Source organism: Aegilops tauschii, chromosome 3 (genome assembly GCF_002575655.3).
Source record: "Aegilops tauschii subsp. strangulata cultivar AL8/78 chromosome 3, Aet v6.0, whole genome shotgun sequence".
NCBI lineage: Eukaryota > Viridiplantae > Streptophyta > Magnoliopsida > Poales > Poaceae > Aegilops > Aegilops tauschii.
This window is the reverse complement of record NC_053037.3, coordinates 528,725,894-528,750,078: the sequence shown is the minus strand read 5'-3', so window position 1 is coordinate 528,750,078 and position 24,185 is coordinate 528,725,894. Positions and strand designations below refer to the sequence as shown.

Below are 24,185 nucleotides of genomic sequence, written 5' to 3'. Positions count from 1 at the left end.
ACTCGGCCGGCCGTCGCCCGGGCTCGACACTCACGCAGCAGCTCGTCAGCTCGCCGATGCGGCTCATATAGTGCGACAACTGCACATAGACAGTGTTGTGGCTAACATCTAGCAATGCCGCAACACCCCAGATGGGTATTCTTCAAATGCGAAAACGACGGGGTATGTTCTTGTTTTCATTCGGCTTTGTCAACCTATTCAGTTCAATTTCGGTAGTTTATTGAGATGGTCATGTGTGTAGGAAGGTGGATGCTCATATTGGTATTGGGAAGAAGAAATGTTTTTTCATACCCGAAATTGAAATGCAAATTACTGATTTACGGGCCGGCGCGGGCGGCTGCCGAGCAGACCCCACAAGGCGGACCCGTAAAAGAGGATTCGCCGGCCAGCGCAAAGCGGACCTGTAAAAAAGGATATTCGCCCCCTGCGCCGGCCCGCAAAGCCATTTTTCCGCAAACTGTAAACACATTTAGCGGGTCGGCATTATACGGGTCCGCCTCTTGGCCCAATAAGCATGGCCTAAACACCAAAAAAAATTGCTCAAGTAATCAAAAGTACAATCTGCCATTACAGTACTGAAGATATTACATGGGCAAGATCCCAGCCAACATGCAGTTCTTTGCCGTGAGCGACCAAGAGCAGTGAGCTCATGGACGGCTCCAACTTGCGAACGAGCCACCTTGTCAGTACTTCTCTATCTCCTTGGACCAAGGCTGGCTATGCTTTGGCGCGATCTGTGGCTGCATAATTACAGTGTGTTGCAATGGGTGATACCATGTTAAAATGTTGTCAGTTCTCAAAAAAATAATGTTGTCAAAGCAGTGAAAAGGAAAAGGCTACCTGTGAAATTATTTCTTGCTGCAGTTGGTTATGAGCAGAGAATCAAGTTATCTGTAACAAGAGAATCAAGTTATCTATAAGAAAAGGAAACTAAGTTAAGCCATGGGTGTACTTTACTTTTAAGTCCTGAAGCCTTTACTTTAAGCACTGATGTTGTGCATGGAAGCTCATGCTGGAATACCTTTAGCTGCATATTACACCACAAATAGCTTCCCTGCTGCAAAAATTATAAGAGTCACTTCCAAGGTTCAAACAGCTCTTTGAATTTACCATCTTATAAAACAATGTATATGACCTTAATGTAAACATGTCTTAAAATAGTTCATGCACGGGCTATAATAACATATGAAGAACAGATCTGTTCCAAGATTTACATGGTTTTTGAACCATCTATCATAGCCAAGAAGATTTGAATCGCAGAAAATGGGGCAGTACTAAGATGCAGATTTTTCAATAAATCATTGCACTGTAGTTTGAGTCCCTGTGCAGAACGAAATTTATGTTCAATGAAATCCTATTAACCCAATGCCATAATCCAAGATAATCTACCGAATTGCATTATTGAACATGAGAACTTATTCTTGGAATATGTCAAAAAGGAGATCAGACTCCATCAAGAATAGGTTATTTAGAAAATAAATTACATGTCAATTGCAATAAAAAAATCTTCAAAGCACGTTTGACACGACAATGTGGCTGTCACAAATGCCAAATAAATTACAGCCGATAAAGAAAACATCATGTAGCTAGAGAAAATGGACTTGAAAGAACTACGTGACAGTAAATAGGAAAGAAGATAGTTTAGTCGGCAAGGCACATACAATCGCACCAACAGGAAAGAAATCCATCTCCATCGATCAAAGTTGTTCTTCTTCTGTCGAGATACGACGAGCGAGCTATCTTTGAAAGAGCTACCTGACAGTAAATAAGAAAGAAGATAGTTTAGTCGACAAGGCACATACAATCGCAACAACAGGAAAGAAATCCATCTCCATCGATCAAAGTTGTTCTTCTTCTGTCGAGATACGACGAGCGAGCTATCTGTATGTAGTGGAGTACACATACATCGTAGTTAGTGCAGAGATGCCCTCATGCCCATCGTTCATCAATCGACTCAAAAGAAAAGGTTCCGACCAAGCAAGCATGAGAACCCCAACCTCTCACAGTCCACAGAAGAGCTATATAGCCTACAACATATCCTTGCTACGCAGTGCGCCCCAAACACTGACCTTTTTCATCAGAGAATGAACTTGTACTTTGGTAAGTGATTAATCACATCCACATTATAGCTGGCCAAATGGGCCGGTTTTTTCGGGCCGGCCCGTGAGCACGCCGGCACGGCCCGCCTTGGGCCAGGCACGGCACGGGCTAAACGGGCCGGGCTCGGCACGCGGCACGCCCTGGGCCGTGCCTGGGCCTGGAGGCTGGGCACGCGGGCCGGCACGGCACGGCCCGATTACATTTTTTTATTTTTTTATACATCTATATATGGCCCAAGATGTGAAAATAGGCTAAAAACGCTCAGTGCGTCAAATAACAGGCTGAAAATATGTGGCCCACCGTGCTAAACGGGCCAACGTGCCGGCCCGTTTACTAACTGGGCCGTGCCTGGGCCTGGGGGCACAGCACGCGGGCCGGCACGGCACGGCCCGTATAGTAATCATGCCCTGGCGGGCCGTGCCGGGCCACGCACGATTATGATGGGCCGGGCCGTGCCGTGCCGGGCCGGCCCGTTTGGCCAGGTATGATCCACATGTCAGTTTTATTCCGCGGAATTCGATGGCAACCTGCTGCCTCGATTTGGTGCTGTGTCATTCTGAAGAAACATTGTGTATTCCTATGCTAACTTTCAGGGAAGACTGAACACAAAGTATTTCATGGTCAGAAGCAATGTCAGAATAGCATCTGCCACGCGGGTATTTCTTCCTGTAGTACAAGAAACCATATGCCGGCGAGAAGCCAACTTCTTCAATCAATTTGACTAACTCATAAAAGGAGATATCTTTTCTGTCCATGAATCCTTCTAGAACTTTATGTTGTTGATTCTCATCTTGATAGAAAAGGCAAATTTTCCAGCTTTCCATAGCCATCTACAATGACATGGACGTAAGGAGCATCAGCACCAAACCAACCTTACAGTGGCATGAAGTGAAAAGAGGGTTGGCATGTTATTCTAACGATCTAGGATTTATTCATACAGAAATGGAGGGAAATATATCAGCCTTGTGCACTTTGTATGTTCAGTGTTTGCAGAGTGTACGCACAAGCACCTTGAGCACTTTACGTGATGTACGATGAATTTCAGAGTATATGAACTTTTAAAAATTCAGTACTAATCAGAGTACAAGATCTGGGGCCCCCAATTTTGCATCACTGCTGCATATATCAATACTAATCAGAGTACTAAGAATCGCATAGTACTATCAGTATTGCAGAAGATGTATTATTAATTTCAGAGTGCAAGATCTAGTGCCCGGCCCCAACTCTGTATAAGTACTCCATATATCAGTACTAATCGGGGGATTATAGCCTAAAACCAGGGGATTAAAGACTGAAACGTTTAACCGCAAAGAAGGGGGAAAAAGGCAGCCAACATGTCACAAATATCTTCAAGAGATGCAGAATATACATGTCAATGCGATAGGATTGTAGCACAGACAACTTCAGAGGAATAAAAATATTCAGAGAACATGGTACTGTTTTGCCATGCAACAATTCAGACTATAAATCATACTCGTACCAGTTTAGCACAATGACTAATGATTTCAGCGCACCCTCCATTCTTATCCTAGATTCACCACTGGCTAATTAACTACTCCCTCTGTAAACTAATATAAGAGCGTTTAGATCACTATAAAGTACTTGCTATGCACTAATACCTACTACCAAATTCAGAGAGGAAGACACAGGGAGGAGGAAGAGAATCAGTCAGGATTCATAGTAGGGAGATGAGAGTAGAGGATACCAGCCGCGAGAATTGTGGTAGTCCTTCTGGATGTAGCCGCCGGAGATGAAGATCGACGATGTCGTCGCCGCAATGATGCAAACCACATTGAGGCAGATCTTGGCAGCAACAATTCAATCGGGCGTTGCCGGGCGGGCAGGCGGATGGGTGGGTGCTGAAGGGCGGCGTTGGATAAGGACGTGGTGGGCGTTGGAGGGGTGGCGAGGTCGCCGCTGAAGGGCGGCAACGGAGGCCGCCGAACTGGGGCTTCCTATTGGATGAGGTGGTTGGGGCGGCATCCATTGGAGGGGAGGAGGGGTTGGGTTGCGACGGGGGCGGCGAGCGGGCTGAGGTGCGACCGCGGAGGCGGCGACGGGGGCGGCGAGCGGGCTGAGGTGCGACCGCGGAGGCGGCGACGGGGGCGGCGAGCGGGCTGAGGTGCGGCCGCGACGGCGAGGGGACTGTGGTGTGGCGGCGGCGAGGGGGAATAGCTCGGCCTGGGCAAAGGTGAGGATCGAGGAGAGGAGCAGATGCGTACGGGTGTATTTTTTCATCGAACCGTTTTTTCCTTCAGTCTGCCAGATTAACGATGGATTGCGGGTTGAATAACTAAAACATAAGGGATTTTTTCGCAAAAAAGCCGCGACGGTGAACCCCACAGACTCAGGCTGTGTTTGTTTGGGCTTCAGTTTCGACCGATTCAGCTGTGGACTTGCAGTGCTGTCAAAATTGTTGTGCTGAAAAAACAGTTGTGATGAAGGTTAGCTGTTTGGCAATGCAGCTGTGGAAACGACTGTGGGCTAGTGAAAAGCCTGAAATGCCCTTAGAGTACTGAGATCAATGTAACTTGTTGATTCTGTGTTAATATATTGTTTAAATGGTATTTTGACTGCCAGCGAATGATTTATTCTATGGTAATGCATAAAGTATTTCATAATAATAATTCTCTCACTTTCTTGCTCATATATACATAGGATAATATTGAGCAAAAGAATTATGTTGTCACGCAAGTCCATGCAAGTCACAATTGTTCGCACATGTAATTACAGGTCCGTACAAATACTATCCCTACTACATTACGTGTGGTGAACTGGTGAGAGACGAGAGAGGGATGGGTCAGCTCGGATGGATCGGGAGAGGGATGGCATTCTCGTTGTAAATTGAACGAAACGGCTAGGTTAGCGGTGGGATTATCACGAAGGGCAAGCCGTTTCGTAGCCAAAGTACGCCCCCGGTCGCTTCGACCTATAACACGTAAAACATCACGAAGTTGCTTTGGGCTGTCGCCACGAAGCTGTCCATTTTTAGGTGTTTGTTCCCGTTTCAGTTTTTTCCCACGAGAAACTGACTCCGGAAGCTGTAACAAACACAGCCTCAACCCGTGCTTTATTATTAGGGAAAGATATCAAACATATATAAACATTGCCAAAAGCATTTATCTCTACCTAATAATAAAGCACGCAGGGTTTCTGCTCGTCCGTCGTGCCAATTTGCAAAAAAGCGCCTACATTTTCATGAAATCAACCCGCAGTCCGGATTTAAGTCACACCGAACCGTTATTTTACAGTTTTTCGAAACCCCCCTAACTTTTTAGGTATTCCATCCACGGATCATATTTAAGTCAAACAAATGCTTTTCTAAACCATCTATATCTTTTAAACCGTAACTTCGATTTAAACATGTTATATATGAAATTTGATTAGAAAAATATGTAGAATATGAATATAAGATTATTTTAACCTGATAAGTATTTATAAATATTATTTTGGAAGATATTTAATTCAAACAAATGATTTTCTAAATTATACGTATCATTTAAACCGTAACTCCGATTTTAATATGTTATATATGAAATTTGATTAGAAAAATGTGCGAAATCTGAATATGATGTTAATATTACCTGTTAAATATTTTTAAATATTGTTTTGGAAGCAAACTTATAACTATAGCGCACGATCCATTTTTCTTTCATACAGGCGGCTATCTGGATTGAAAATAAACACCCACTATAATCATATAGGGAAAAGAAAAAAACGAGAACTACACATGCATACCTCTGAATACGTCGCAGGGGAAAACAACAGATTTCTCATCGCGAGTGTGAGAGAAAGCAAGAGAGGGGGAGAGGGAGGAGAGAGGGGGAGAGGGAGGAGAGAGGGAAAGAGAGACGTCTTAGAATTAACCACATTCTTACACCTTTTGGTTTGTGTGAACACTAAGGCCACCGCCGGCGAGGGTGAGAAGAAGGATAAGCGGCAACACAAATATGATGCGTCGCTAAAATAAAGGAGATGGGCCTATTGTGGTCTTGAGTGATGGTTGTTCGGTTAAGAGTGCGTGCAAAAGAAAGGACGCGTAGACAATGCATCAAACGGCGGCGGCGGCCTCCGGCGTCGGAGGAGTCGGCATGCGCGGGTTGGTCGGCGTCGGCGCGACTTTTGAGCTGGGCATCGTGGATGCACCATCGCTCGGGCTTGGCGGCGGCGTTGGGGTCGACGTGGGAGTTGGCGCCGCCGTCGACGACATCTGGTTCAGGATGAGGCCATGCTCCGCCAGGTACCACGCCTTGACCTGCTCGTCGTTGGTCCGGAGCATGTCCGCCCCCCCCCCAATCAGGAAAGCCAGGTCGGTGTTCCTCTTCTTCACGGCGACGTTGGTCCGGAGCAGGTCGAGCTTGACGACACTGTTCTCCATCAAGGCCGGCCATCGCGCATCTGTTTTCTCTTCCCTCTGGGCGGCGCGGGTCTGGGCGTCGGCGATGCAGTGTTCGATGGACTCTTGCAGGCGCGCGGTAGCCGGTGCGGCGTCCTTTGCCGACTTGGCTCGCTTGTTCCCGTCCGGGCGCCCATCGGACGTGCCCGGCGTCGGTGCGTCTGGCTTGTACGTCTCCTTGGCCTTGGCGAGGGTGCACCGGACTTCCGCCCACTTCTCGCACTTCTCGATCTGAGAGAACACATGGAGGTACTTGAAATCTTGGTCGATGCTGATGTCCTGGTGATACATGGCGAACATCCGCACCATCTGCGCCGAGGAACAACAATCGGCCGCGCACCACGGCGAAAGAATGAGTGAGAGAACGGCGTGTCATACCTGACCCTCGCCGCTCTCCGGGCGAGCCGCGATCTCCTCGACGATCCCATGCCATTTGTTGCACACCGTTTGGATGAGCGCCCAATGATTCGTCGAGGCCTTCGAGCCACGCTGCCTGTGGGTGCCCATGAAGTTATTATTTATTTCCTTATATCATTATAAATGTTTATTATTCATGCTATGATTGTATTAACCGGAAACTTAGTACATGTGTGAATACATAGACAAACAGAGTGTCCCTAGTATGCCTCTACTTGACTAGCTCGTTAATCAAAGATGGTTAAGTTTCCTAGCCATAGACATGTGTTGTCATTTGATGAACGGGATCACATCATTAGAGAATGATGTGATGGACAAGACCCATCCGTTAGCTTAGCACTATGATCGTTTAGTTTATTGCTATTGCTTTCTTCATGACTTATACATGTTCCTCTAACTATGAGATTATGCAACTCCCGAATACCGGAGGAACACCTTGTGTGCTATCAAACGTCACAACGTAACTGGGTGATTATAAAGATGCTCTACAGGTGTCTCCGAAGGTGTTTGTTGGGTTGGCATAGATCGAGATTAGGATTTGTCACTCCGTGTATCGGAGAGGTATCTCTGGGCCCTCTCGGTAATGCACATCACTATAAGCCTTGCAAGCAATGTGAAAAATGAGTTAGTTGCGGGATGATGCATTACAAAACGAGTAAAGAGACTTGCCGGTAACGAGATTGAACTAGGTATGAGGATACCGACGATCGAATCTCGGGGAAGTAACATATCGATGACAAAGGGAACAACGTATGTTGTTATGCGGTTTGACCGATAAAGATCTTCGTAGAATATGTAGGAGCCAATATGAGTATCCAGGTTCCGCTATTGGTTATTGACCGGAGATGTGTCTCGGTCATGTCTACATAGTTCTCGAACCCGTAGGGTCCGCACGCTTAACGTTCGATGACGATTTGTATTATGAGTTATGTGATTTGATGACCGAAGTTTGTTCGGAGTCCCGGATGAGATCACGTACATGACGAGGAGTCTCTAAATGGTCGAGAGGTAAAGATTCATATATTGGAAGGCTATATTCGGACACCGGAAGTGTTCGGGATGATACCGGGTGACCGGAAGGGGTTCCGGGCAAACCCCGGCAAAGATATGGGCTTAATGGGCCAAGTAAGGGAACACACCAGCCCACAAGGGGCTGGTGCGCCCCCTATAGGGCCAGCCACGTGGGGAGAAAGGGAAAGGAGAGGAGAAAAAGGAATGTATGAAGTAGGACTCCTACTTCCTTCTCCTCCCCCCTCCTTCCTTTCCCCCTTGTCCAAATTTGTTAGGAGGGGGCCGAATTAGACTAGGGGCCCAAGTAGGATTCCTCCTACTTGGGCGTGCCCTAGGCTGCCTCCCTCCCTCTCCCTCCTTTATATACGTGGGGAGGGCACCCCTAGAACACACATCAATTGTTCCTAGCCATGTGCGGCGCCCCCCTCCATAGTTAACACCTCGGTCATATCGTCGTAGTGCTTAGGCGAAGCCCTGCGCCGGTAACTTCATCATCACCGTCACCACGCCGTCGTGCTGATGAAACTCTCCTTCGGCCTCAACTGGATCAAGAGTACGAGGGACGTCATCGAGCTGAACGTGTGCTGAACACGGAGGTGCCGTACCTTCGGTGCTAGGATCAGTCGGATCATGAAGACGTACGACTACATCAACCGCGTTGATAAAACGCTTCCGCTTTCGATCTACGAGGGTACGTGGACACACTCTCCCCTCTCGTTGATATGCATCTCCTAGATAGATCTTGCGTGATCGTAGGAATTTTTTTGAAATTACTGCGTTCCGCAACAGTGGTATCAGAGCCAGGTTTATGCGTAGATGTTATATGCACGAGTAGAACACAAATAGTTGTGGGCGATAATAGTCATACTGCTTACCAGCATGTCATACTTTGATTCGACGGTATTGTTGGATGAAGCGGCCCAGACCGACATTACATGACCGCGTTCATGAGACTGGTTCTACCGCCGTGCTTCGCACACAGGTGGCTAGTGGGTGTCTGTTTCTCCAACTTTAGTTGAATCGAGTGTGACTACGCCCGGTCCTTGTTGAAGGTTAAAACAGCACACTTGACGAAAAATCGTTGTGGTTTTGATGCGTAAGTAAGAACGGTTCTTGCAAAGCCCGTAACAACCACGTAAAATTTGCAACAACAAAGTAGAGGACGTCTAACTTGTTTTTGCAGGGCTTGCTGTGATGTGATATGGTCAAGACGTGATTATATATAAATTGTTGTATGAGATGATCATGTTTTGTGACAGTTATCGGCAACTGGCAGGAGCCATATGGTTGTCGCTTTATTGTATGAAATGCAATCGCCGTGTAATTGCTTTACTTTATCGCTAAGCGATAGTGATAGTCGTAGAAGAAATAGTTGGCGAGACGACAACGATGCTACGATGGAGATCAAGGTGTCAAGCCGGTGACGATGGTGATCATGATGGTGCTTTGGAGATGGAGATCAAAGGCACAAGATGATGATGGCCATATCATATCACTTATATTGATTGTATGTGATGTTTATCCTTTATGCATCTTATTTTGCTTAGTATGGCGGTAGCATTATAAGATGATCTCTCACTAAATTTCAAGGTACAAGTGTTCTCCCTGAGTATGCATCGTTGCGACAGTTTGTCGCGCCGAGACACCACGTGATGATCGGGTGTGATAAGCTCTACGTTCACATACAATGGGTGCAAGCCAGTTTTGCACGCGCAGAATACTCAGGTTAAACTTGACGAGCCTAGCATATGCAGATATGGCCTCGGAACACTGAGACCGAAAGGTCGAGCGTGAATCATATAGTAGATATGATCAACATAGTGATGTTCACCATTGAAAACTACTCCATCTCACGTGATGATGAGACGTGGTTTGGTTGATTTGGATCACGTGATCACTTAGATGATTAGAGGGATGTCTATCTAAGTGGGAGTTCTTAAGTAATATGATTAATTGAACCTTAATTTATCATGAACTTAGTCCTGATAGTATTTGCATATCTATGTTGTAGATCAATAGCTTGCGAAGTAGCTCCCCGTTTATTTTTGAAATGTTCCTAGAGAAAAATAAGTTGAGAAATGATAGTAGCAATGATGCAGACTAGGTCCGTGATCTGAGGATTATCATCATTGCTGCACAGAAGTATTATGTCCTTGATGCACCGCTAGGTGATGGATCTATTGCAGGAGCAGATACAAACGTTATGAATGTTTGGCAAAGCTCGGTATGATGACTACTTGATAGTTTAGTGCACCATGCTTTACGGCTTAGAACCGGGACTTCAAAAACGTTTTGAACGTCATGGAGCATATAAGATGTTCCAAGAGTTGAAATTAGTATTTCAGACTCATGCCCGTGTCGAGAGGTATGAGACCTCTGACAGTACTTTGCCTACAAGATGGAGGAGAATAGCTCAACCAGTGAGCATGTGCTCAGATTGTATGGGTACTACAATCGCTTGAATCAAGTGGGAGTTAATCTTCCAGATAATATAGTGATTGACAGTATTCTCTAGTCACTATCACCAAGCTAACTTCGTGATGAACTATAATATGCAAGGGATGACAAAAATGATTCCCGAGCTCTTCGCGATGCTGAAATCGGTGAAGGTAGAAATCAAGAAAAAGCATCAAGTGTTGATGGTTGACAAGACCACTAGTTTCAAGTAAAAGGGCAAAGGAAAAGAAAGGGAACTTCAAGAAGAATGGCAAGCAAGTTGCCACTCCCATGAAGAAACCCAAAGCTAGACGCAAGCCTGAAACTGAGTGCTTCTACTGCAAAGGAAATGGTCGCTGGAAGTGGAACTACCCTAGATACTTGGTGGATAAGAAGGATGGCAAAGTGAACAAAGCTATATTTGATATACATGTTATTGATGTGTACTTTACTAGTGTTTATAGCAACCCCTCGGTATTTGATACTGGTTCAGTTGCTAAGAGTAGTAACTCGAAACGGGACTTGCAGAATGAACAGAGACTAGTTAAGGGTGAAGTGATGATGTGTGTTGGAAGTGGTTCCAAGATTGATATGATCATCATCGCACACTCCCTATACTTTTGGGATTAGTGTTGAACCTAAGTAAATGTTATTTGGTGTTTGCATTGAGCATGAATATGATTTGATCATGTTTATTGCAATACATTTATTCATTTAAATTCAGAGAATAATTGTTGTTCTGTTTACATGAATAAAACCTTCGATGGTCATACACCCAATGAAAATAGTTTGTTGGATCTTGATCGTAGTTATACACATATTCATAATATTGAAGCAAAAAGATGCAAAGTTAATAATGATAGTGCAACTTATTTGTGGCACTGCCGTTTAGGTCATATTGGTGTAAAGCGCATGAAGAAATTTCATGGTGATGGGCTTTTGGAATCACTTGATTATGAATCATTTCATTCTTGCGGACCATGCCTCATGGGCAAGATGACTAAAACTTCGTTCTCCGGAACAATGGAGCGAGCTACTGACTTATTGGAAATAATACATACCGATGTATGCGGTCCGATGAGTGTTAAGGCTTGCGGCGGGTATCGTTATTTTCCGACCTTCACAGATGATTTGAGCAGATATGGGTATATCTACTCAATAAAACACAAATCTGAAACAGTTGAAAAGTTCATAGAATTTCAGAGTGAAGTGGAGAATCATCGTAACAAGAAAATAAAGTTACTACGATCTGATCGCGGAGGCAAATATTTTAGTTACGAGTTTGGCCTTCATTTTAAACAATGTGGAATAGTTTCACAACTCACGCCGACTGGAACACCACAACGTAATGGTGTGTCCGAACGTCGTAACTGTTGGGGAACTTAGTAATTTCAGAAAATTTCCTACGCACACGCAAGATCATGGTGATGCATAGCAACGAGAGGGGAGAGTGTTGTCCACGTACCCTCATAGACCGAAAGCGGAAGCGTTAGCACAGCGCGGTTGATGTAGTCATACGTCTTCACGATCCGGCCGATCAAGTACCAAACGCACGGCACCTCTGAGTTCAGCACACGTTTAACCCGATGACGTCCCTCGAACTCCGATCCAGAGTGTTGAGGGAGAGTTTTGTCAACACGACGGCGTGGTGACGATGATGATGTTCTACCGACGCAGGGCTTCGCCTAAGCACCGCTACAGTATTGTCGAGGTGGACTATGGTGGAGGGGGGCACCGCACACGGCTAAAAGATCAAACGATCATGTATCTAGGGTGCCCCCTTGCCCCCGTGTATAAAGGAGCAAGGGGGGAGGTGCGGCCGGCCAGGAGGGGGCGCGCCAGGAGGAGTCCTACTCCCACCGGGAGTAGGACTCCCTCCCTTTTCCTTGTTGGATTAGGAGTGGAGGGGGAAAGAGGAGGGAGAGAGGAAGGAAAGGGGGGGCGCCGCCCCCTCTCCTTGTCCTATTCGGACTAGGGGGGAGGGGCGCGCGGCCCTGCCCTGGCCGCCTCTCCTCTTCTCCACAAAGGCCCACTATGGCCCATTAAGCCCCCGGGGGGTTCCGGTAACCCCTCGGTACTCCGGTAAAATCCCGATATCACCCGGAACACTTCCGATATCCAAATACAGGCTTCCAATATATCAATCTTCATGTCTCGACCATTTCGAGACTCCTCGTCATGTCCGTGATCACATCCGGGACACCGAACAACCTTTGGTACATCAAAACTCATAAACTCATAATATAACCGTCATCGAAACTTTAAGCGTGCGCACCCTACAGGTTCGAGAACTATGTAGACATGAACGAGACACGTCTCCGGTCAATAACCAATAACGGAACCTGGATGCTCATATTGGCTCCCACATATTCTACGAAGATCTTTATCGGTCAGACTGCATAACAACATACGTTGTTCCCTTTGTCATCGGTATGTTACTTGCCCGAGATTCGATCGCCGGTATCTCAATACCTAGTTCAATCTCGTTACCGGCCAGTCTCTTTACTCGTTCCGTAAGACATCATCCCGCAACTAACTCATTAGTTGCAATGCTTGCAAGGCTTAAGTGATGTGCATTACCGAGAGGGCCCAGAGATACCTCTCCGACAATCGGAGTGACAAATCCTAATCTCGAAATACGCCAACCCAACAAGTACCTTCGGAGACACCTGTAGAGCACCTTTATAATCACCCAGTTACTTGTGACGTTTGGTAGCACACAAAGTGTTCCTCCAGTAAACGGGAGTTGCATAATCTCATAGTCATAGGAACATGTATAAGTCATGAAGAAAGCAATAGCAACATACTAAACGATCGAGTGCTAAGCTAACGGAATGGATCAAGTCAATCACATCATTCTCCTAATGATGTGATCCCGTTAATCAAATGACAACTCATGTCAATGGCTAGGAAACATAACCATCTTTGATCAACGAGCTAGTCAAGTAGAGGCATACTAGTGACACTCTGTTTGTCTATGTATTCACACAAGTATTATGTTTCCGGTTAATACAATTCTAGCATGAATAATAAACATTTATCATGATATAAGGAAATAAATAACAACTTTATTATTGCCTCTAGGGCATATTTCCTTCAGTCTCCCACTTGCACTAGAGTCAATAATCTAGATTACACAGTAATGATTCTAACACCCATGGAGCCTTGGTGCTGATCATGTTTTGCTCGTGGAAGAGGCTTAGTCAACGGGTCTGCAACATTCAGATCCGTATGTATCTTGCAAATTTCTATGCCTCCCACTTGGACTAGATCCTGGATGGAATTGAAGCGTCTCTTGATGTGCTTGGTTCTCTTGTGAAATCTGGATTCCTTTGCCAAGGCAATTGCACCAGTATTGTCACAAAAGATTTTCATTGGACCCGATGCACTAGGTATGACACCTAGATCGGATATGAACTCCTTCATCCAGACTCCTTCATTTGCTGCTTCCGAAGCAGCTATGTACTCCGCTTCACACGTAGATCCCGCCATGACGCTTTGTTTAGAACTGCACCAACTAACAGCTCCACCGTTCAATGTAAACACGTATCCGGTTTGCGATTTAGAATCGTCCGGATCAGTGTCAAAGCTTGCATCAACGTAACCATTTACGACTAGCTCTTTGTCACCTCCATAAACGAGAAACATATGCTTAGTCCTTTTCAGGTATTTCAGGATGTTCTTGACCGTTGTCCAGTGATCCACTCCTGGATTACTTTGGTACCTCCCTGCTAAACTTATAGCAAGGCACACATCAGGTCTGGTACACAGCATTGTATACATGATAGAGCCTATGGCTGAAGCATAGGGAACATCTTTCATCTTCTCTCTATCTTCTGCAGTGGTCGGGCATTGAGTCTTACTCAACTTCACACCTTGTAACACAGGCAAGAACCCTTTCTTTGCTTGATCCATTTTGAACTTCTTCAAAACTTTGTCAAGGTATGTGCTTTGTGAAAGTCCAATTAAGCGTCTTGATCTATCTCTATAGATCTTGATGCCCAATATATAAGCAGCTTCACCGAGGTCTTTCATTGAAAAATCTTATTCAAGTATCCCTTTATGCTATCCAGAAATTCTATATCATTTCCAATCAATAATATGTCATCCACATATAATATCAGAAATGCTACAGAGCTCCCACTCACTTTCTTGTAAATACAGGCTTCTCCAAAAGTCTGTATAAAACCAAATGCTTTGATCACACTATCAAAACGTTTATTCCAACTCCGAGAGGCTTGCACCAGTCCATAAATGGATCGCTGGAGCTTACACACTTTGTTAGCTCCCTTTGGATCGGCAAAACCTTCTGGTTGCATCATATACAACTCTTCTTCCAGAAATCCATTCAGGAATGCAGTTTTGACATCCATTTGCCAAATTTCATAATCATAAAATGCGGCAATTGCTAACATGATTTGGACAGACTTAAGCATCGCTACGGGTGAGAAAGTCTCATCGTAGTCAATCCCTTGAACTTGTCGAAAACCTTTTGCAACAAGTCGAGCTTTATAGACAGTAATATTACCGTCAGCGTCAGTCTTCTTCTTGAAGATCCATTTATTCTCAATGGCTTGCCGATCATTGGGCAAGTCAACCAAAGTCCACACTTTGTTCTCATACATGGATCCCATCTCAGATTTCGTGGCCTCAAGCCATTTTGCGAAATCTGGGCTCACCATCGCTTCTTCGTAGTTCGTAGGTTCGTCATGGTCTAGTAACATAACCTCCAGAACAGGATTACCGTACCACTCTGGTGCGGATCTTACTCTGGTTGACCTACGAGGTTCAGTAACAACTTGATCTGAAGTTCCATGATCATCATCATTAACTTCTTCACTAATTGGTGTAGGCGTCACAGGAACCGGTTTCTGTGATGAACTACTTTCCAATAAGGGAGCAGGTACAGTTACCTCATCAAGTTCTACTTTCCTCCCACTCACTTCTTTCGAGAGAAACTCCTTCTCTAGAAAGGATCCATTCTTAGCAACGAATGTCTTGCCTTCGGATCTGTGATAGAAGGTGTACCCAACAGTCTCCTTTGGGTATCCTATGAAGACACATTTCTCCGATTTGGGTTCGAGCTTATCAGGTTGAAGCTTTTTCACATAAGCATCGCAGCCCCAAACTTTAAGAAACGACAACTTTGGTTTCTTGCCAAACCACAGTTCATAAGGCGTCGTCTCAACGGATTTCGATGGTGCCCTATTTAACGTGAATGCAGCCATCTCTAAAGCATAACCCCAAAACGATAGCGGTAAATCAGTAAGAGACATCATAGATCGCACCATATCTAGTAAAGTACGATTACGACGTTCGGACACACCATTACGCTGTGGTGTTCCGGGTGGTGTGAGTTGCGAAACTATTCCGCATTGTTTCAAATGTAGACCAAACTCGTAACTCAAATATTCTCCTCCACGATCTGATCGTAGAAACTTTATTTTCTTGTTACGATGATTTTCAACTTCACTCTGAAATTCTTTGAACTTTTCAAATGTTTCAGACTTATGTTTCATTAAGTAGATATACCCATATCTGCTCAAATCATCTGTGAAGGTGAGAAAATAACGATATCCGCCACGAGCCTCAATATTCATCGGACCACATACATCTGTATGTATGATTTCCAACAAATCTATTGCTCTGTCCATAGTTCCGGAGAACGACGTTTTAGTCATCTTGCCCATGAGGCACGGTTCGCAAGTACCAAGTGATTCATAATCAAGTGGTTCCAAAAGTCCATCAGTATGGAGTTTCTTCATGCGCTTTACACCGATATGACCTAAACGGTAGTGCCACAAATAAGTTGCACTATCATTATCAACTCTGCATCTTTTGGCTTCAACATTATGAATATGTGTATCACTACTATCGAGATTCATCAAAAACAGACCACTCTTCAAGGGTGCATGACCATAAAAAGATATTACTCATATAAATAGAACAACCATTATTCTCTGATTTAAATGAATAACCGTCTCGCATCAAACAAGATCCAGATATAATGTTCATGCTCAACGCTGGCACCAAATAACAATTATTTAGGTCTAATACTAATCCCGAAGGTAGATGTAGAGGTAGCGTGCCGACGGCGATCACATCGACTTTGGAACCGTTTCCCACGCGCATCGTCACCTCGTCCTTGGCCAGTGTTCGCTTAATCCGTAGTCCCTGTTTCGAGTTGCAAATATTAGCAACAGAACCAGTATCAAATACCCAGGTGCTACTGCGAGCTCTAGTAAGGTACACATCAATAACATGTATATCACATATACCTTTGTTCACCATGCCATCCTTCTTATCCGCCAAATACTTGGGGCAGTTCCGCTTCCAGTGACCAGTCTGTTTGTAGTAGAAGCACTCAGTCTCAGGCTTAGGTCCAGACTTGGGTTTCTTCTCTTGAGCAGCAACTTGCTTGCTGTTCTTTTTGAAGTTCCCCTTCTTCTTCCCTTTGCCCTTTTTCTTGAAACTGGTGGTCTTATTGACCATCAACACTTGATGCTCCTTCTTGATTTCTACCTCCACAACCTTTAGCATTGCGAAGAGCTCGGGAATCGTCTTATCCATCCCTTGCATGTTATAGTTCATCACGCAGCTCTTGTAGCTTGGTGGCAGTGACTGAAGAATTCTGTCAATGACGCTATCATCCGGAAGATTAACTCCCAGTTGAATCAAGTGATTGCAGTACCCAAACATCTTGAGTATATGCTCACTGACAGAACTATTCTCCTCCATCTTGCAGCTGTAGAACTTGTTGGAGACTTCATATCTCTCAATCCGGGCATTCTTTTGAAATATTAACTTCAATTCCTGGAACATCTCATATGCTCCATGACGTTCAAAACGTCGTTGAAGTCCCGGTTCTAAGCCGTAAAGCACGGCACACTGAACTATCGAGTAGTCATCAACATGTGACTGCCAGGCATTCACAATGTCTGCAGTTGCTGGCGCAGGTGGTACACCTAGCGGTGCTTCCACGACGTAACTCTTCTGTGTAGCAATGAGGATAATCCTCAAGTTACGGACCCAGTCCGTGTAATTGCTACCATCATCTTTCAACTTTGCTTTCTCAAGGAACGCATTAAAATTCAACGGAACAACAGCACGGGCCATTTATCTACAATCAACATAGACAAGCAAGATACTATCAGGTACTAAGTTCATGATAAATTTAAGTTCAATTAATCATATTACTTAAGAACTCCCACTTAGATAGACATCCCTCTAATCATCTAAGTGATCACGTGATCCAAATCAACTAAACCACGTCTCATCATCACGTGAGATGGAGTAGTTTTCAATGGTGAACATCACTATGTTGATCATATCTACTATATGATTCACGCTCGACCTTTCGGTCTCAGTGTTCCGAGGCCATATCTGCATATGCTAGGCTCGTCAAGTTTAACCTGAGTATTCTGCGCGTGCAAAACTGGCTTGCACCCATTGTATGTGAACGTAGAGCTTATCACACCCGATCATCACGTGGTGTCTCGGCGCGACGAACTGTCGCAACGATGCATACTCAGGGAGAACACTTGTACCTTGAAATTTAGTGAGAGATCATCTTATAATGCTACCGCCATACTAAGCAAAATAAGATGCATAAAGGATAAACATCACATGCAATCAATATAAGTGATATGATATGGCCATCATCATCTTGTGCTTGTGATCTCCATCTCCGAAGCACCATCATGATCACCATCGTCACTAGCGCGACACCTTGATCTCCATCGTAGCATCATTGTCGTCTCGCCAATCTTATGCTTCTACGACTATCGCTACTGCTTAGTGATAAAGTAAAGCATTACAGTGCGATTGCATTGCATACAATAAAGCGACAACCATATGGCTCCTGCCAGTTGCCGATAACTCGGTTACAAAACATGATGATCTCATACAATAAAATTCAGCATCTTGTCTTGACCATCTCACATCACAACATGCCCTGCAAAAACAAGTTAGACGTCCTCTACTTTGTTGTTGCAAGTTTTACGTGGCTGCTACTGGGCTTAGCGAGAACCGTTCTTACCTACGCATCAAAAACCACAATGATAGTTTGTCAAGTTGGTGTTGTTTTAACCTTCGCAAGGACCGGGCGTAGCCACACTTGGTTCAACTAAAGTTGGAGAAACTGACACCCGCCAGCCACCTATGTGCAAAGCACGTCGGTAGAACCAGTCTCGCGTAAGCGTACGCGTAATGTCGGTCCGGGCCGCTTCATCCAACAATACCACCGAACCAAAGTATGACATGCTGGTAAGCAGTATGACTTATATCGCCCACAACTCACTTGTGTTCTACTCGTGCATATAACATCTATGCATAAAACCAGGCTCGGATGCCACTGTTGGGGAAAGTAGTAATTTCAAAAAAATTCCTACGCACACGCAAGATCATGGTGATGCATAGCAATGAGAGGGGAGAGTGTTGTCCATGTACCCTCGTAGACCGAAAGCGGAAGCGTTAGCACAACGCGGTTGATGTAGTCGTACGTCTTCACGATCCGACCGATCAAGTACCGAACGCACGGCACCTCCGAGTTCAGCACACGTTCAGCCTGATGACGTCCCTCGAACTCCGATCCAGCCGAGTGTTGAGGGAGAGTTTCGTCAGCACGACGGCGTGGTGACGATGATGATGTTCTACCGACGCAGGGCTTCGCCTAAGCACCGCTACAGTATTATCGAGGTGGACTATGGTGGAGGGGGGCACCGCACACGGCTAAAAGATCAAACGATCAATTGTTGTGTATCTAGGGTGTCCCCTTGCCCCCGTATATAAAGGAGCAAGGGGGGAGGTCCGGCCGGCCAGGAGGGGGCGCGCCAGGAGGAGTCCTACTCCCACCGGGAGTAGGACTCCCTCCCTTTTCCTTGTTGGATTAGGAGTGGAAGGGGAAAGAGGAGGCAGATAGAAAGGAAAGGGGGGCACCGCCCCCCTCTCCTTGTCCTATTCGTACTAGGGGGAGGGGCGCACGGCCCTGCCCTGGCCGCCTCTCCTCTTCTCCACAAAGGCCCACTATGGCCCATTAAGCCCCCGGGGGGTTCCGGTAACCCCTCAGTACTCCGGTAAAATCCCGATTTCACCCGGAACACTTCCGATATCCAAATATAGGCTTCCAATATATCAATCTTCATGTCTCGACCATTTCGAGACTCCTCGTCATGACCGTGATCACATCCGGGACTCCGAACAACCTTCGGTACATCAAAACTCATAAACTCATAATATAACCGTCATCGAAACTTTAAGCGTGCGCACCCTACGGGTTCGAGAACTATGTAGACATGACCGAGACACATCTCCGGTCAATAACCAATAGCGGAACCTGGATGCTCATATTGGCTCCCACATATTCTACGAAGATCTTTATCGGTCAGACCGCATAACAACATACGTTGTTCCCTTTGTCATCGGTATGTTACTTGCCCGAGATTCGATCGTCGGTATCTCAATACCTAGTTCAATCTCGTTACCGGCAAGTCTCTTTACTCGTTCTGTAATACATCATCCCGCAACTAACTCATTAGTTGCACTGCTTGCAAGGCTTAAGTGATGTGCATTACCGAGAGGGCTCAGAGATACCTCTCCGACAATTAGAGTGACAAATCCTAATCTCGAAATACGCCAACCCAACAAGTACCTTCGGAGACACCTGTAGAGCACCTTTATAATCATCCAGTTACGTTGTGACGTTTGGTAGCACATAAAGTGTTCCTCCGGTAAACGGGAGTTGCGTAATCTCATAGTCATAGGAACATGTATAAGTCATGAAGAAAGCAATAGCAACATACTAAACGATCGAGTGCTAAGCTAACGGAATGGGTTAAGTCAATCACATCATTCTCCTAATGATGTGATCCCGTTGATCAAATGACAACTCATGTCAATGGCTAGGAAACATAACCATCTTTGATCAACGAGCTAGTCAAGTAGAGGCATACTAGTGACACTCTGTTTGTCTATGTATTCACACAAGTATTATGTTTCCGGTTAATACAATTCTAGCATGAATAATAAACATTTATCATGATATAAGGAAATAAATAACAACTTTATTATTGCCTCTAGGGCATATTTCCTTCAGTAACCATACTTTATTGGATATGGTGCGATCTATGATGTCTCTTACCGATTTGCCACTATCATTTTGGGATTATGCATTAGAGACAGCTGCATTCACGTTAAATAGGGCACCATCTAAATCCGTTGAGACGACACCGTATGAACTGTGGTTTAGCAATAAACCTAAGTTGTTGTTTTGTAAAGTTTGGGGTTGCGATGCTTATGTGAAAAAGCTTCAACCTGATAAGCTAGAACCCAAATCGGAGAAATGCGTCTTCATAGGATACCCAAAAGAAACTGTTGGGTACACCTTGTATCACAGATCTGAAGGCAAGATCTTTGTTGCTAAGAGTGGATCCTTTCTAGAGAAGGAGTTTCTCTGGAAAGAAGTGAGTGGGAGGAAAGTAGAACTTGATGAGGTAATAGTACCTGCTCCCTTATTGGAAAGTAGTTCATCGCAGAAATCAGTTCCAGTGATTCCTACACCAATTAGTGAGGAAGCTAGTGATGATGATCATGAAACTTCAAATCAAGTTACTACTGAACCTCGTAGGTCGACCAGAGTGAGATCCGCACCAGAGTGGTTCGGTAATCCTGTTCTGGAGGTCATGTTACTTGACCATGACGAACCTATGAACTATGAGGAAGCGATGATGAGCCCACATTCCGCAAAATGACTTGAGGCCTTGCAATCTGAGATGGGATCCATGTATGAGAACAAAGTATGGACTTTGATTGACTTGCCCGATGATCGGCGAGCCATTGAGAATAAATGGATCTTCAAGAGGAAGACGGACGCTGATAGTAGTGTTACTATCTACAAAGCTCGAATTATCGCAAAAGGTTTTCGACAAGTTCAAGGTGATGACTACGATGCGATTTTCTCACTCGTACTGATGCTTAAAGTCTGTCTGAATCATGTTAGCAATTGCCACATTTGATGAAATATGGCAAATGGATGTCAAAACTGCATTCCTTAATGGGTTTCTTAAAGAAGAGTTGTATATGATACAACAAGAAGTTTTGTCAATCCTAAAGGTGCTAACAAAGTGTGCAAGCTCCAGCGATCCATCTATGGACTGGTGCAAGCATCTCGGAGTTGGAATATACACTTTGATGAGTTGATCAAAGCATATAGTTTTATACAGACTTGCGGTGAAGCCTGTATTTACAAGAAAGTGAGTGGGAGCACTACAACCTTTCTGATAAGTATATGTGAGTGACATATTGTTGATCGGAAATGATGTAGAATTTTCCGGAAAGCATAAAGGAGTGTTTGAAAGGAGTTTTCAAAGAAAGACCTCGGTGAAGCTACTTAAATATTGAGCATCAAGATCTATAGAGATAAATCAAGACGCTTGATAAGTTTTTTCAATGAGTACACACCTTGACAAGTTTTTGAAGTAGTTCAAAATGGAACCGTCAAAGAAGGAGTTCTTGCCTGTGTTGCAAGGTGTGATGTTGAGTATGACTCAAAACCCGGCCACGGCAGAAAATAGAAAGAGAATGAAAGTCATTCCCTATGCCTCAGTCATAGGTTCTATAAAGTATGCTATGTTGTGTACCAGACCTATTGTGTACTTCACCATGAGTTTGGCAAGAGGTTACAATAGTGATCCAGGAGTGGATCACTGGACAGCGGTCAAAATTATCCTTAGTAGAATAAGGAAATATTTCTTGGTTATGGAGGTAGTAAAGAGTTCATCGTAAAGAGTTACGTCGATGCAAGCTTTTACACCGATCCGGATGACTCTTAGTCTCTATCCGGATACATATTGAAAGTGGGAGCAATTAGCTAGAGTAGCTCCATGCAGAGCATTGTAGACATAGAAAATTTGCAAAATACATACAGATCTGAATGTTGCAGACCCGTAGACTAATATTTATCTCACAAGTAAAACATGATCACACCTTAGTGCTCTTGGGTATTATCCACATTGCAATGTGAACTAGATTATTGACTCTAGTAAACCCTTTGAGTGTTGGTCACATGACGATGTGAACTATGGGTGTTAATCACATGGTGATGTGAACTATTGGTGTTAAATCACATGGCGATGTGAACTTGATTATTGACTCTAGTGCAAGTGGGAGACTGAAGGAAATATGCCCTAGAGGCAATAATAAAGTTATTATTTATTTCCTTAAATCATGATAAATGTTTATTATTCATGCTAGAATTGTATTAACCGGAAACTTGGTACATGTGTGAATACACAGACAAACAGAGTGTCCCTAGTATGCCTCTACTTGACTAGCTCGTTAATCAAAGATGGTTAAGTTTCCTAGCCATAGACATGTGTTCTCATTTGATGAACGGGATCACATCATTAGAGAATGATGTGATGGACAAGACCCATCCGTTAGCTTAGCACTATGATCGTTTAGTTTATTGCTATTGCTTTCTTCATAACTTATACATGTTCCTCTAACTATGAGATTATGCAACTCCCGAATACCGGAGGAACACCTTGTGTGCTATCAAACGTCACAACGTTGGGTGATTATAAAGATGCTCTACAGGTGTCTCCGAAGGTGTTTGTTGGGTTGGCATAGATCGAGATTAGGATTTGTCACTCCGTGTATCGCAGAGGTATCTCTGGGCCCTCTCGGTAATGCACATCACTATAAGCCTTGCAAGCAATGTGACTAATGAGTTAGTTGCGGGATGATGCATTACGAAATGAGTAAAGAGACTTGCCGGTAACGAGATTGAACTAGGTATGAGGATACCGACGATCGAATCTCGGGGAAGTAAGATACCGATGACAAAGGGAACAACGTATGTTGTTATGCGGTTTGACCGATAAAGATCTTCGTAGAATATGTAGGAGCCAATATGAGCATCTAGGTTCCGCTATTGGTTATTGACCGGAGATGTGTCTCGGTCATGTCTACATAGTTCTCGAACCCGTAGGGTCCGCACGCTTAACATTCGATGACGATTTGTATTATGAGTTATGTGATTTGATGACCGAAGTTTGTTCGGAGTCCCGGATGAGATCACGGACATGACGGAGAATCTCGAAATGGTCGAAAGGTAAAGATTCATATATTGGAAGGCTATATTCGGACACCGGAAGTGTTCTGGGTGATACCGGGTCACCGGAAGGGGTTCCAGGCAAACCCCGACAAAGATATGGGCTTAATGGGCCAAGTAAGGGAACACACCAGCCCACAAGGGGCTGGTGCGCCCCCTATAGGGCCAGCCATGTGGTGAGAATGGGAAAGGAGAGGAGGAAAAGGAAAGTATGAAGTAGGACTCCTACTTCCTTCTCCTCCCCCCTCCTTCCTTTCCCCCTTGTCCAAATATGGTAGGAGGGGGGCCGAATTAGACTAGGAGCCCAAGTAGGATTCCTCCTACTTGGGCGCGCCCTAGGCTGCCTCCCTCCCTCTCCCTCCTTTATATACGTGGGGAGGGCAGCCCTAGAACATACATCAATTGTTCCTAGCCGTATGTGGCGCCCCCCCTCCATAGTTAACACCTCGGTCATATCGTCGTAGTGCTTAGGCGAAGCCCTGCGCCGGTAACTTCATCATCACCGTCACCACGCCGCCGTGCTGACGAAACTCTACTTCGGCCTCAACTAGATCAAGAGTACGAGGGACGTCATCGAGCTGAACGTGTGCTGAACACGGAGGTGTCATACGTTCGGTGCTAGGATCAGTCGGATCGTGAAGACGTACGACTACATCAACCGCGTTGATAAAATGCTTCCGCTTTCGGTCTACGAGGGTACGTGGACACACTCTC

The 24,185-nt window shown here is 44.9% G+C and overlaps 1 long non-coding RNA gene across 3 annotated transcripts; it reads right to left on the bottom strand.

Moving 5' to 3' along the window:
• Positions 1-462: 462 nt before the first annotated feature.
• On the bottom strand, positions 463-4,328 carry LOC109760081 (uncharacterized). 3 transcript variants are annotated; one of them, XR_005773584.3, is made up of 6 exons: positions 3,806-4,304; positions 2,827-2,930; positions 1,662-1,755; positions 980-1,057; positions 841-891; positions 463-740 (listed from the first exon to the last, which is right to left on the bottom strand). It is a non-coding gene; the product is annotated as an uncharacterized lncRNA (long non-coding RNA). The 3 variants fall into 3 exon arrangements; XR_005773585.3 differs by lacking the exon at positions 2,827-2,930 and having other exon boundaries at positions 958-1,057; positions 3,806-4,328; XR_002232299.4 differs by lacking the exon at positions 2,827-2,930 and having other exon boundaries at positions 3,806-4,328.
• Positions 4,329-24,185: the final 19,857 nt, after the last annotated feature.